The sequence below is a fragment of the Protopterus annectens genome, chromosome 4.part1 (assembly GCF_019279795.1).
Source record: "Protopterus annectens isolate FY-2018-M chromosome 4.part1, PAN1.0, whole genome shotgun sequence".
Classification (NCBI taxonomy): Eukaryota; Metazoa; Chordata; order Ceratodontiformes; family Protopteridae; genus Protopterus; species Protopterus annectens.
Window position 1 is genome coordinate 975086346 of NC_056734.1, and position 15279 is coordinate 975101624.

Consider the following 15279-nt stretch of genomic DNA (forward strand, 5'->3'; position numbering starts at 1 on the left):
TGCTTAACTGTCTTCCAGTTCTATACTTTTTCATATGTCTATCCTATGTATAAGAAGCATTACTTTGGTAACGTTTACTATCAGTTGTGATAGTGATTACTTGTGTTGTCTAAAGCTTTTATTCATGCATTGTAGATATCGTCTGCCAATGTCAATTGAAACACTAATTGTTTATATGTGATATCTGACCTATTACTGTGTAATATTTTATCCATTCAATTTCTTATTTTGTATTACTGTCACAGGCTATAGATTGTAATTGGCAATATCTCAGTAGAGTTAACCTGTTTAACAAAGTGTATATAAATAAATAAGTAATTAAGTAAGTAAGTAAATAAATAAATAATAGCCATCCACTACCTAACACTGGTTGCTGGAACTCAGTGGAGTCATTGCCTCTCTTAGCTTGCCTTGAATAGAATTTATATTACAAAAGATGCTGGAAAATAGGACTTTGTAAGCACTGACAATGAAATAAATCCATTGTTTTTCCATCAGTAGAGCCCAGAAGAAAGGCTTTAGGAGAAACTTCCCTTAATGTACATAGATTGCTGGAACATGACGGCCCACTGTCAAAATTGTAAGCAAAATATACTAAAAAAAAGTGCATACCAGAAGTTTTTTCTCACTATCCATAGTACAGTACTCACAAACTTTCAAAAAATTCACAGTATGTCATTATCAGGAACACCAAAGAAAATAAGACATAGTCCTATTTGTAGGAGATATGTAAGCGGGGACCCTCGCAAGTTAAGCCACCATTACAGGAACTATAACTATTATGCTAAATGGTGCAAAAGCATTCAAAAGAGACAAGCATGACTGCTGCCCACTGCCCCCATGCACATCTTCCATTGCCCCTGGCCTACCGACATCATCCACATTACTTTTTTTCCTTTTTCCACAGTTTGTCTTGCTCTTCATTTTTTTGGCATTTATCTCTTCAATACATCCTAAGTAGAAAAGGACTGCACTCTGATAACTGTGTAAGAAATAACTGCATTAAGCCAAAGGCAACCTCCCAGAAACCATGGGGGGTTATAGGTGCTCTGAATTTCATTTTAGAGTTTTTTTCCAACCTTTTGATTCAATGATGGCCTGAATAAAAATCACAAATAAAGAATGAAATTTAGTCTTTTTTTCATTTCAAGGAAGAAGTAAGTTGTTTTTTTCTTAAGTCTCAAAGCTGGTAACATAGCAGTATAAAATAAATTGAGAAGACAAATGCTTACAAGGATAAATAAGTCACCTCTTGAAGTAGTACCTGCCTCCAACTCTCCACACTCAAAAAAAGAAAATCACCTACTCTGTATACTTCTCTTGTGTCATACTGGGAAGAAAATGAAGACACAGAGTTCAAGTTGCTCGTGTCGTGTGTATATGCAGCATGCCTCCTCATCCTTAGCCCAAACAGACAGCTCCCGCTTGTGTACCCCTCTACAGTCAGACTTGGAAGAAATTGAAAAAATAAATAGAACATAACATATTTCAGCCTGTTGCTGTCAGTCCTGTATAAACAGCATGCCTTCTTCCCCCGCCTTAAAAGATCGCCTTCTGTATATGCATCTGATATTTAATTGTGAGAATAATAAAAAAATAATGATCACAGTAATGTTTCTAACTTGTTACTCCTAGACAGTACACTGACTGCTCCTATGCAAGCTATAGTGACCCTCTTTGCACACATGTGATGTTTGTGAGGAAGGTTAAAGAAATAATTACCATATTGTCCACAGCCCAACACAAGCTATTGTGACCAGTGTACACCATTGAGATTTGAGAGGCAAATTAAAGCACTAGTGACATCATACCCAGACCCTCCTACAAGTTACAGTGACCTGTGCTCACCAATGAGCACGGCCTGTTTTAGACTTTGTCGGGTTCAAGGTTCATTACAAAGGCCACTAATAAACCAGTGTCAAAATCCACTTATATACCCTTGGGGTACGATGGCTGCCAGCCCACCAGAATCAATGTTGGTCCTGATGATTGTGATCCCTTTTATGCCTTATTTATTTTTTGAGACATAACTGTTTAGCCTGGACAGATGAGAAGAGGCTCAGTTACTTTCACTCAGGCAACCCCTCACCCTCACAGAGTTATAAAAAGGACTGTGATAGAAAGGATGGCCATGTAATTCATTTCACATTTGCTTCACCGAAACAGTTACTATACATTAATGTATTCCATTTTGCTTCAGACAAATCACATCTAGCCAGCAAATCCAGAATAATGAGCAAACAGCAGACAGCTGGTCATTTTCATCCACAAACAGTCCAGCAATTATATCTACTTTGTGCATATCTCAGATGTCCAGTTAAACCCATCTTAACTTCACACAGATACACACTAGTCTCGGATAGACAGAAAATGACAAGAGGGTCAATCACTTTCATCCAGACAGTTCCAGCCACACTTAGCAGTTATAGCCATTTTTGTGTACGATTCAGATGACTTGTGATTAAAGAGGATGGCCATATAAAGTGTTTCACCTTTGCTCTACACAAACATTTGCCATATATTATAGAAATCCAAGTTGCTTCACACAAATCACAAAGCCTGACTAATGTATACATAGCTGTTAACCTCTTACCTCCACATTCAGGGTCAGATGCATAAATAATATGGATCAATAAGGGGCACGTTTATAAAAATATTAGTACTGTTAACTTGAGAAGTTGAAATAATAAGAGAATGTGAATTAAAATGATTTTTTTAATGTGAAATAAGTATATAACTGTAATTATTGTCATTATTATGTGTAGTCTACCACATTTTCTATCACGTGTCCAATTGTAGGTGGGATTAAAAGGAGCTGAGGAATATTTTGAGCCAAAATCATGACTAACCCTGGAACTCAGGGTTAGGTGAAATGTATGGAGTAAATAACAGCAGAGATAGTCATTTTCCTCCACAGATGGTCCCAGCAATTATAACTACTTTTTCTGTGCATATCTTAGTTGACCAGGTCTTCTTAAAAAAAAGATAATTTTCTGTTTTCCATTTTGCATTCTTGCCCACTGTACCTCTCAACTGTCTCTGATTTTGCCTTATAGTTTTGCCATGTCTTTCTCAAAATTTTTGATTCTCTGTAAATCTGTTGAGGATTACAGTCAGCCAATAATCCCAGACATTTGAGTTTCATACTTTTTTGTTCAGAAAATGCATGTTGATGCAAAAAGTACAGTTGTGTAAATTAACTTACTATAACAGTAGATGTTTGAATTGATCACAGGTATGATATCCATAACTATATGGGAAGCATCCTGCCATGATACACTGCATATAATTTATGGCTATTGCATCAGTAATCTAATGTAGAATGCCCTGTTTTACTATTAACCTTTACAGTCAAACAGTTGAAATAATATTTCAAATTTATCTTTGCTCCCACCCCCATCGCACCTCATTATTTTTGGCTTTTTCCAGATCCTTCAACAAAGAAATTGAGTGCTCTACTTCCCACTATCAATATCTGGTTGGTCACTGACAGCATCTTGGGAAAAAAAACACAACTGATGTTTCTACAAATGGAAACTACATCCTTTCTCTCCACACTCTGCCCACACCAAGCACTATTCAGTTTACGTTTAACATTGCAGGCTTTCTGCTCTTTCTTGCCCATGGAGTAGAAACCTCACAATGTTCAAGTGTAACATGACTTAAGTAGTCAAGTGAGGAGCAGCACATTCTTCCGTAAGAAGCCTGTTGTTTTGCAGATGTATTATTTTTAATAGAAGTGTCTCAGAATATTTATGCATTTATTTATGTATTTTTTAGAGAAAAGAAACATTCTGTTTCATTGCTTTAAAAATAAATAAATATGGAAGTGCCCCTAGAAGAATAATGACTTAAGTGGTCTAATGTCAGGAGAGAGATAGATATGTGTCAAATGATAGTAGCTAGGATGAAGACTATAGACTGTTTTCTGAAAAAGTGACAGGATGAGGAATGCAGACACTCTGGGAAATAAGAAGTGGAAGTTCAAGAGGTAGCCATGGAAGCCAGTAAAGTCATGCATCATTAGAATGTCTTAATACATAAAGACAAGAGAGATGTAAGTTTGTTGTTCAAAGTCTGCAAGACCAAAAGTAAGCCTAAATAGAGGGACAATATATGATACCCATTTTTGCATCGGTTTTAGAAGCCTTGTTGATTTTGATTCTTATCACACAACAGAGCTGGGACCTTCTGATTCTAAGCAAAATTATATCTTTGGAATGAAATAATAGTTGTAAGCGTCATATACTACAAGTAAAATAAGACCCTAGCAAACTGAAATGGAACCTCCATGTTATAAAACTGGAAAACCTTTTCTGTAAGTATGCTACTGCATAAATCATAATAAACACTGTAGGAAAAAAAAATAACAAACACTTGAAACCTCAAGAAAGTACTGTTATACTGTAAATGTAACTGCGCTACACATGTAACTCCTTCTTACCTCAAGTACAGCTATAAATGACCATCCCCATTTTTCACCCCTCAACACTGCTTCTTCATTTTCCTGGGACTTCATGATAACCAACACAGTAAAAAATCCCAAAACCACTACTGACAATGAAGGCTTCTTTAGCTGTTTAAAACTTTCATTTATAGGCTCACTGCTGCTTTTTTGCTGCGAGAAACATTTCTGCAGTTTGTTTCCCACCCTCGCCCCTTATTGATTATGTTTGTGTCTTTCAGCTTTTCCCAGTTAGGGGTCGCCACAGTGGAACTCTGGTCCGCTAATGATTGGCAGTTGGTTTTTATGTACCGGCTTGCCAGGCCTGACGCACAACCTTCAACGAAGGTACGCCCATTCACGCATGTCTCCACGCAGAAAACGCTCTAGCTGAGAATCGAACCGGACTGCGTCTTACTGTGAGGCATACTGTTCTTATAGTTGGTGGCTTTGCAGTTGCCCGCCCCTACTGTAAATTTGATATGGGACCCTCCTCCCATTCTAGTGTCATTACCTCATTCTACCTAATACAGGGAGAACATTTGAGAAGGTCAATCAGCTTAGTTTCTGCTCCTCCTTTCTCTCTTTCCATTTAAAAAAAAAAATTTCTAAGCTTGTTTCCTGCCTTTCCTGTGGGCAGTCTAGTCTGGATACAGATTTGCTGTGTCCAGGACTATTTGTGGGCTTCTAAGCCCCCAAGCCTTTCTGTGTTGGAGGGAAGCCTTCTAGCTTAATTTTGTTTCTTAGAACTAGCCAGTTTTTTAGTTTCAGCACTCAAATCTGTTTCTTTGAGCTCAGCACTTGTTCAGAATTTATTGTAAGCACTAAATAAGCTGCAAATTACTGGACTGGTCAGTCAAGAGGAGAAGGTAAACACTTGCACCACACCACACTCAGCACATAGTCCCTCAAAACCTACACCACCAAAACACACACATAGAAACACAAAACACACACCTACATTCGTGGAGGCTCTCAGTAAAAACCTGCCCAAGGATCAGGGACCTCCAAAGCAGAAGCACAAGCAACCTCCACCCCCAACACAACCCATATTACACATAGCCCACAAACTCTGTGCCACTCAACCACAGCCCATAAGGCATAACAATGTAACCAACACTCTAGTCATAGGTGACTCTATAGTCAGGCACACTGAAAGTTACTGTCAGCTGCCTGTTGGGTGCCAGGATCCACCACATAACGCATGCACTCAGGTCACTCCACAACAAGTAGAAAAATTACTCTGTCATTGTCCATGTTGGTGTGAATGACCTGAGACATACCTCCCTGGACTACATGAAAAGGGACATGGAGGAGCTGTCCGATCTTGTAGCCCAGGCAGGTATGAACCTAGCCCTGAGTAGCATCCTGCCATCACCCAAAATGATACCACAGTGCAAGGACAAAATGATTGGCTTCAACAATTGGCTAAGCTTCTGGTGTCATTCTAAGGGGATCCAGTATCTGTCTGCCTGGGATGACATGATCAACAAGCCATGATGCTTTGCCAGAGATGGCCTGCACCTGTCGCACCTGGGATTCCGGATACTGGTTAAGGCTCTAGCCACCCCTATAGTGCCTTTTTAAGGCAAGGTTCAAATGACAAATTCACCACCATAACAGGTACAAGCAAGAAGAATCTGAGGGCATTGCTACTCAATGCTAGAAGTCTAAACCTCAAAATACACAGACTCGAGGCACTCCTTAAAATGGAGAACATCGACATCTGTGCAGTGACAGAGACCTGGTTCAAGGCTCCAAAGAGTACCCCTGCATTACCAGGCTATAATTCATACCACACCTTTCAGCCATCTAACCTGGACCGAAACACTAAAGGCGGAGGCGTGTCCATATTCATTAAGGATACCACACCTCCAGGCTAGTTGCTCAGCATAATGCATCCGAGATTATCCAAGTGCAACTAACTCTGGGCAAGACCGCAATCCAAACTGTAGCTTGCTACAGATCCCCCACCATGCCCCAGGATTCCCAATCCTCATTTCTTGACACACTGGAAAATATTAGGGTACAGCCTAACACCCTAATAATGGGCGATTTCAACTACCCCACCACCATTAACAGGGAAAACTACTCATGTACCATCTCTTGTGCTCAACGTTTTCTGGAATTCATAAATTCCAATGCCTTGGATCAACTTATCCACACCCCCACCAGGGGCAGCAATATCCTAGACCTGGTTCTTACCAACATGGGCAACCGGTGCTCCACACCAGAGGCCAATTCCTCATTGGTCAGATCCGACCACAAGCTAATTACCCTAGACATCCACATCCCTCCCCCACCCTCCATTAGGGAAACCACAGTAAAAGATTTCTCCAAAGCCAACTTCACGCTTCTTAAGACAGAAGTGGCAAACTTCACGACACCCATACTGACGGACAATAGAGGTATGAATGCACTTTATAAGCATTTACATGAGTGTATGGATTGTGCAATCCCTAACAGAACTAAGATGCTATTCTCCAAAAAAAGGAAGCCAATCTGGTGGTCCCCTGCCATAAACAAACTCTACAACAGAAGAAAGAAACTGTTGCAAAAAAAAGAGTAAAATCCCATGATTGGAGAAACTCCCTGGTCTGCCTCAGTAAGAAGCTGAGATCCCTCATAAAATCCTCCAAAGCTAGTTACGAAAACAAAATCACCACTGCTCTAAAGACAACCACAAAGCATTCTATAGCTATGTCAAGAATCTCAGTGGCAACACTCAGATCTGCTCTGAGTTACAGCACAATGCCACTAAATATACAGAACCAACTGATATTGCCAACATCCTGGCAGATAGGTTCAGTGCTAACTTTACCTCCCTGTCATCCCCTAAAGGGCCCATCTATATACCAGAAGAATGCAAAGTTCCTGTAATCACGGCTACACAGGTAAAAAATACAATATCCAAAGCCAAGAACACAGCATCCATGGGACCTGACAACATCCCAGGCTGTATTCTACATAAACTACAGAACGAACTGGCACCTCACCTAAGTACCATGTTCAATCATAGCCTCACCTCAGGCTATGTGCCCACTGAATGGTGCACAGTGACAGTTATCCCACTCCACAAAGGGGGAGCCACCATGGACCCTGGAAACTACTGCCCCATTAGCCCAACGAGCCTGGTCTGCAAGGCTATGGAATGTATCATCATGGAACTTATAAACAATGACATTGGTAATCTCCAAACTCAGGACCCCACCCAGTCCGGGTTTGTAAAAGGCAGATCATGTCTCCTAAACCTGATAGACTTCTTTGAAGCAGTCACCAAAGCCGTAAATGAGGGTAAGGTGGTTCACACAGCCTATCTAGATCTCGCCAAGGCTTTTGACACCATTCCCCACTCTGGAATTATAGATAAACTCACTAAACTAGGTATAAATCCATATGTCACAAGATGGGTTGCCAACTGGCTCACTGACAGAATCCACACTGTGAAAGTAGCAGACTCCAAATCCAACTTCATACCAGTGACAAGTGGAGTACCACAGGGTTCAGTCCTGGGTCCCCTCCTGTTTGGTATCTACTTCTCTGAAGTACAGGCTAACACAGAAGGTCTTTGGCTAATGAAGTTCGCAGATGACTGCAAACCAGGAGCCATAATCAAAACACCAAAAGATGTGGACATCCTACAAAAGGGCCTTGCTGAGACAGATGCCTGGTGTCAAAGCCATGGCCTCAAGCTCAATGCCAAAAAGTGCATTGTCATCCCTTTTGGTAAAAACTCTGTACCCATGAAATACCACATAGGCGGTAGTCTACTTAACACCGAAAGTGTGATAAGAGACCTTGGGACACAGGTGGACAGTAGTCTCTCCTTTGATAATCACATCGCCACAGTAGTCAGGAAATCCTTCTACGTGGCACACCTCATCACAAAAGGTTTCTCATCCAGGAAAAAGAGGTCATTGTTCCCCTCTACTCGTTACTCATTAGACCCATTATAGAGTACAAAGCCCCTTTTGGTATGTACCTCACAAGACAGCTACAACAACTGGAAAAGCTGCAGAAATACCTCACAAAGAGGATTACTGGCCTCAAACAGATGCCCTACGCAGACCGTCTCAAAAAACTGCAGCTTTACTCCGTCACATATTGCCTACTCAGAGGCGATCTCTGCCTAACACACAAAGCTATGTCAAACCCAGAGCTTTTAAACATGCTCCACTTAAAGAAATCCCTATCCCTACAAGCTACACGCTCTAGGGACCTAAACCTTGTCACCACAATAAACAGAATATGCTGGAGGGATAGATTCCTGTCCCAGAGACTTCCCATACTCTGGAACAAACTACCTATCTATATCAAACAAAGCTCCTCATTAGCACTCTTCAAGAAAAATCTTGATGATTGGATGGGAGATAGGAAATTCACCCCGGGGATCATGTCTGTGGCTCTGCTCGACAGTGGCACAAGAAAATCATTTTCTTGGGTGACGAAAGCTAGGGTACCTTTTGGCTAGGCTTATATAGGCCCTAGGGCTAATAGCCTAGTACCTACCTATGAACCTATGAATTACACCTGAAAGTGACTTACAATAAACTGCATCTCCTGGTCCCATAAAACAAATTAAAGGTAGGAGCCATCTTTTCTTTAATTCACTGAAAAAAAAACATATTTCTGAGCAGCCAGTTTGGTGTTCCACAGAAAAAAAAAAACAGCCCACCACGATAATGTGTAGCAGGAAGCACCAGAAGGTATCAACACACAGACACCACATAGCTGATTTTCCTCACCCTCTCAGACACTCAGGTTCTTTAAATCTACTGATCATGCTGATGGCTCCTCCAGTAACTTTGTCTAGCATGGTAATGCTATAGACAAAAAGAAAAAAGCTCAGGCAATAATTGCTACTGAAAATCAAAATGTACTGTTAAAAAAGTGACACAGTTGACAGGATGTAATTTTTAGCCCCAATGTACTGAGCTACAAAAACATTTTTTTTCCTGGCAAGGTTTTACTGAACCACAGGCTACTTTTCAACCTACAGACATCGAAAATCTGGATAAAGGCTCTTGAAAAGTAGGTACATCAAGGCAAAAATCTGCATGCCTAATTAGCATACAGTTTGCATACCAAATAGCATAACCGCTTCCAGCTTCCTTTTGGTTTATAGGATACTACTACTCATAACAAAATTAATATTTTTATTTCACAAAAAATTAGTCTGTGTAGAATACCTAGTCACATCTTTCAATGAAGGTAATCGCATACCTCTCAACCTTTCAGTGCAGGAAATCTGGACAAAGCCTGACATGATGGGGGGACAAAGGGCCAAAAATAGGGACACATTTTAAATATTGCTCTTATAAACTTAGAATGTTTCTAGAATAACAGGATTTGTGTTAGCATGCATTTTTGAAGGATATGAAGTCTGAAACTCAAATGCATGTCATTATTTAGTGAATTTAATCTTTCGAATATCTCAGTGATTTGTCAAAATATCACAGCTTTTACGAGGAACAGACCAAAATATGTGGCAAAAATCTGGACATTCTGGGAAAATCTGTACAGTTGAGAGGTATAATATGTGAGCCTTTAAAAGACTGGTAACTTCCAGCTCCCATGGAAAGGTCACAAAATTGGAGGTTAAGAAATCTATCTATCCCTTCATTTCATATCCACAGGATTATGCAACGTATTCCCTTACCCATGTGAAACACCCACAATACCCTCTTGAGCTACTCTGTTCACTCCATTACTTGCCTTTTCACTCAGTCGAACAGTCATGCCTAGCACCTGTCATCCACACATATCAAAATCAATAGCAGTTAATCATGTGTTCTGCCTCTCATGATAACATATCCCCACTGCATGTTATTCTTAGGTTCATAGGTTAGTACTAGGCTAACTTCCCCTGTGAGCCATTTTAAGCCTAGCCAATTATCCCTTGTGAGACTCAGACCCTGCACCTTGTGTTTGTAAGGCAAACACCTTAACTATTAGGCCACCCTCCCAAAAATATACATCTTCAATCTGTAAAGCTCTTTCCAGTGGTGAGAATCAAACCTTGCACCTTGTGGTTGAAAGGCATACACCTTAACCACTGTACCACTTGGCCTTTCAGATAAAGCCAATTTTCAGCAGAGGCCCATTGAGAAACACTAACTATGGAAAATCCCACAGTCCCTCTTCCTGTCCTGTATCTTACTACCCACCAGCTTCTTGTTTTTCTACCCTAAATGAAGTGTCTATAGTCTGGCTCTCCTTGTTACACATTCATATCCTGAATAACCCTTGTTCACCACATGCCATCTCACCCATTTGCACAGGTTCCTGTTCCAGTTTTCTACAATTTACAAATAGCATCCTCACCCACACTGACTCAGTTACTCTTCAGCCATAATAATACTTCACACAAACCCCCAGATCGCAACCCAGCAACTCTCTTTTCTAAGTTTCCCCTTCACGCACCGATATACATAGCCAAACATCACTACTGAAGTCACAGATGTCATGCAGTAGTCTTGTACATTTTCATACTGAAAACTTTATTTGTACTCTGCCAGTACTCAGACTTTCATACCTTCAATAACTAGTCCTAATGCTGCTGTTTGGTCACACAATTATCCTCACACAAAACAACTAAGACATGCAAGTACAGTTTAATACAAATAATTTAATACAAAGGCCAGATAACTCCAGGCAGCAAGAAGTCGGTCATCCACCCTCTCACTTTTACTGAGCTAATATGCATACAAACATATTTCTTTTAGTACCTTATGTTTCAAACTAACATGGTACCTTCAGCCAATGTAGCAGTTAGTAGCTCCAGAATCTGGACACCATATTTATGCCTCACAAATTCTGAGATTATTATTTCACCATCAGGAACTGAAAGCACAGGATTTAGCAGAGTTCCATCCAACAAAATAAAAATAATATAATAATAAAATAAACACCTGAGCTGGGTTACCCTTATATTGAAACCATAAGCAGCTTCTGATTTTAGTAGTACCTCCTCCCCAAGCATTTCATACAACTCAACTAGGCATCAGTCCGTATGTTACCAGTTGGGTAGCTAAATGGATCACTGATAGAACCCACCTAGTCAAAATAGGGGAAGCCACCTCAAGCAGTACACTTGTATCAAGTGGCATACCACAGGGTTCGATCTTGGGGTCTCTGTTATTTGGGATATACTTTTCTGAGGTACAGGCCGAAACCAGTGGAATATGGCTGACCAAGTTTGCAGATGACTGCAAGCTGGGCACTGTCATCAATTCTCCTAGTGATGTGAACATACTCCAAGAGGGTCTCACCCAAACAAATGACTGGTGCCAGAAACATGGCCTCAAGCTGAATACAAAAAAATGCATCATCATCCCTTTAGGGGAGAGTGACATCCCCACAAATTATCACATTAATAACAACATCCTAAACACGCAATTAGTCATGAGGGATAGCAACCTGACTTTTGACCACTATGTTGCTTCCATTGTACGGAAAGCATTCTACATGGCCCACCTCATAAGTAAAGGTATCTCATCCAGGGATAAGGAGGTCATAACATCTCTGTATTCTTCCCTTATAAGGCCCATTATTGAGTACAATGCCCCATTTGGCATGTACCTTGCAAAGCACATGCAGCAGCTTGAGAGACCACAGAGGTTCCTCACTAGGAGAATCCAGGGCCTCAAAAATCTTCCATACACAGATAGGCTAAAAACCCTATCCCTCTACTCATATTCATACAGAGGCTTCAGAGGTGACCTCTGTCTGGTATACAAGGCAATCTCAGACTCTGCTTTGATGGGAGTACTGAATATCTGCAAGTCAAGCTCCTCTCCTCGCACAGCCTCAACCTGGTTTGAGACATCAAGAGGACTTGTTGGTGGGACAGATTTGTGTCCCAGCAACTCCCTCATCTGTGGAATAGACTCCCTCTCCACATCAAGCAGAGTACCTCTTTACCCCTTTTTAAGCGCAACCTGGATAACTGGATGGGAAATAGAAAATACATCCCTAGGATTCCACCATGTCCCTGCTGGACAGGGACATCAGATGCTGATTTGTCTAAACATGAGCTAAACTCTCGGCTAGGCTTATAAGGGCCTCAGGGCCAATAGCCTAGTAACTTCCTATGATCCTATGAGCCTGCATTTGGAGTGAGTAGTCTTGCCATGCCATGCATTCTGTAGAATATGGAACTTCAATGACAGGAAATGGACTCAACAAAATTTCAAGTCAATGAAAAAGTGTTTTCTGCACATGGTAAGGTCTTCCTTATCCCTCATACAACCTTACTTATGTAGACGTCTTGTATAGTCACAAAACTATGGATAAAAGATAAAAGCCCACACACAATGAATCATTGCAGCTGTGCAAACAGAAACTGCACTGTCCATGATTTCTAACAAGTTAAGGAATCAGAGTTCAACATCAGGGATCTAAACACAACAAGTTTATACCACATCTATTTTTAAAGTTTAGGGTGACTGAAGAGTAAAACGTTTACAAAGGATAGTGAAGGTTGCTTCACATTATGCTGGAAAACATTTCCAAAATCAGCATACCTGATCATAGTTTTGCAGTAAATATTGTTAGGTTAACCAACAGACTGTTAGATAAGACCACACCACAAAAATCCAAGCCTGGAGCAGGGGTAGAGGAACATTTATTTTTTGCAGGCTTCTTCTAATCCCAGAGAAAACATCCCCGATGTAAACCCTTAACCCATCACATGAATACAAAGGCAACAACACCAGTGCAAATGTTAATGCTAAACATATTAAGGCATATATAGGCAGCTTGTCATACCATCATGCTCTTTCTCTCCATTCTCAATCCTACGCCTCACCAATACCTCAATAGTTTCACTATCATCTCCCATATACATATACATATACATAGTTCTTTGACATTACTCATCCACCCACCTCTATACTTCTAATAAAGCCTTTATGGTAGTTATATATAATTATCTATGATCCTGCTTTACACCCCAGCTTTTAACTACAATAATAACATTTTCTGCCCTACCTAGTTTCTTCACTCACCTCCATTTCTTTGAATTTCTGAGCATTAATCACATGATCTATTATCTATTTGAGTAATCCACTAATACACCTCTTCAAATGCTCAATGTTCAACATCTACAAATGCATATGTATCTATTTATTTATATATTTATTTATTGACAAATGATTACTGGGAAAGTCCAACTGGGTAAGTCCATTTTCTGTGAAGGCCTGGGGAGAAACAATAATATTTTTACAGTCTTTAAAAATATTACAAAAAACAACTACAGATGAAATAATTATATTAAATTTGACTTAATATGAAAAAAAATCTTAAGAATAGAGACAAGTTATATGACAATGAGTAATAGAGAAATTGTATCCAGTTTATAGAGAAATGAAAGGTAAGTTGGTATAATATAAACAGGAATTGCACTATGAAGTGAAACAAAAGCAGGCCTATGGTATATTTAGAGAGAAAGCCAGGGGAGAGAAATTGATATAAATAAGGTCATGAGTGAAGAAGGGAGAGTATGGAGATGTAACGTATGAATAGGTATTTGTTTATATTTAGCGATATAGTTTATCCTGCGTTAAACACGTACAAAATCAGCTTTTGGCTAGGATGTCTTTCAGAATGATTTTGAAGGGTGGGAGGGAAAATATTGACCTAATGGCTAGAGATAAGGAGATACAGGCCTTAGCAACATGGTACAAGTACAGACAATGCCCAGCAGAGTTGATAGGCTTGTGGACAGACAGGAGTTTTTGGTCATTGGATCATAATGACCGATTGTGTATACCAAATTATGTCGAATGTTAGTGCTGGACAAGCAGATGGATTCTGTATAATTTTATAGGTGGTAAGAAGCTGTATATATGTTAGTTGATAGGGTATAATCAATTTAGGCTTTTTAGTGCTTATACAGTGTTGGGTTCTGAAAGGAGTATTTACTGCAAATTTAACAACTTTGTTATAGCATTGTTCAGGTTTTGATTTTTGTGATGTGTGAAGCTTAGTAAAAGTGAACTCACCATAAAGAAGTGTGGGGATGAGATACGTATTGGCAAGTGTAGTTTTAGTTCCATTGGTGAGAAAGCTTTTGTCTTTGTTAAGCATCCCTAGTTTTTGATGAATTTTTTTAATGCAATTTTGTATATGTAGGTCAAATTTAAGATTATCATCCACTGTCATCCCTAATACTATGAGAAGTGATTTCAATGGTTGTATTATAATGGGAGACTTCTTTAAATTTTCTTTTTTCATATGTAAGAGATTTGGGGAAAAGTAGTAGTTTGTTTTTTTTTAGGGTTGAGCCTGAGTTGTGAGTTACAAAGCCATGTTTCAGTTGCTGTTAAAGCTTCCTGAATAATTTTTTGGAGGTGTTCCACATTGTCAGATGTGCAAATAAGTGTGGAGTCATCTGTGTACTGTATTAGGAAGGCATGTTTTGTGGATATGTGTTGAGTGTTGGTGAGAATGTTAAAGAAGAGGGGACCAAGGAGAAAGCTTTTTGGTACACCGGTGGTGACAGGGAGTTATGGAGAGAAGGTGGAGTGTCATTTTGCTGACTGTTACCTATTGGATAGGTAGAGTTTGAACCATAGAAGGGTGTGCTGAGAGAGACCTAATGACATTTGAAGTAGAAGTTTGCTGTGACAAACAGTGTTGAAAGCTTTAGACAAGTCTAGAAATAAGGAGACCAGTTTGCCATTATATCTAGCTTTATTGCACTATGTGTATATGTCAGAAGAATGGGTCCGAATGGAGAGATGAATGTGGTCCGAATGGAGAGATGAATAGTCAGCAAGCAAAGGAGAGTAGTATTGCTGAAATTAAATTCATCCTCAAGTGTTGGTGAGTAC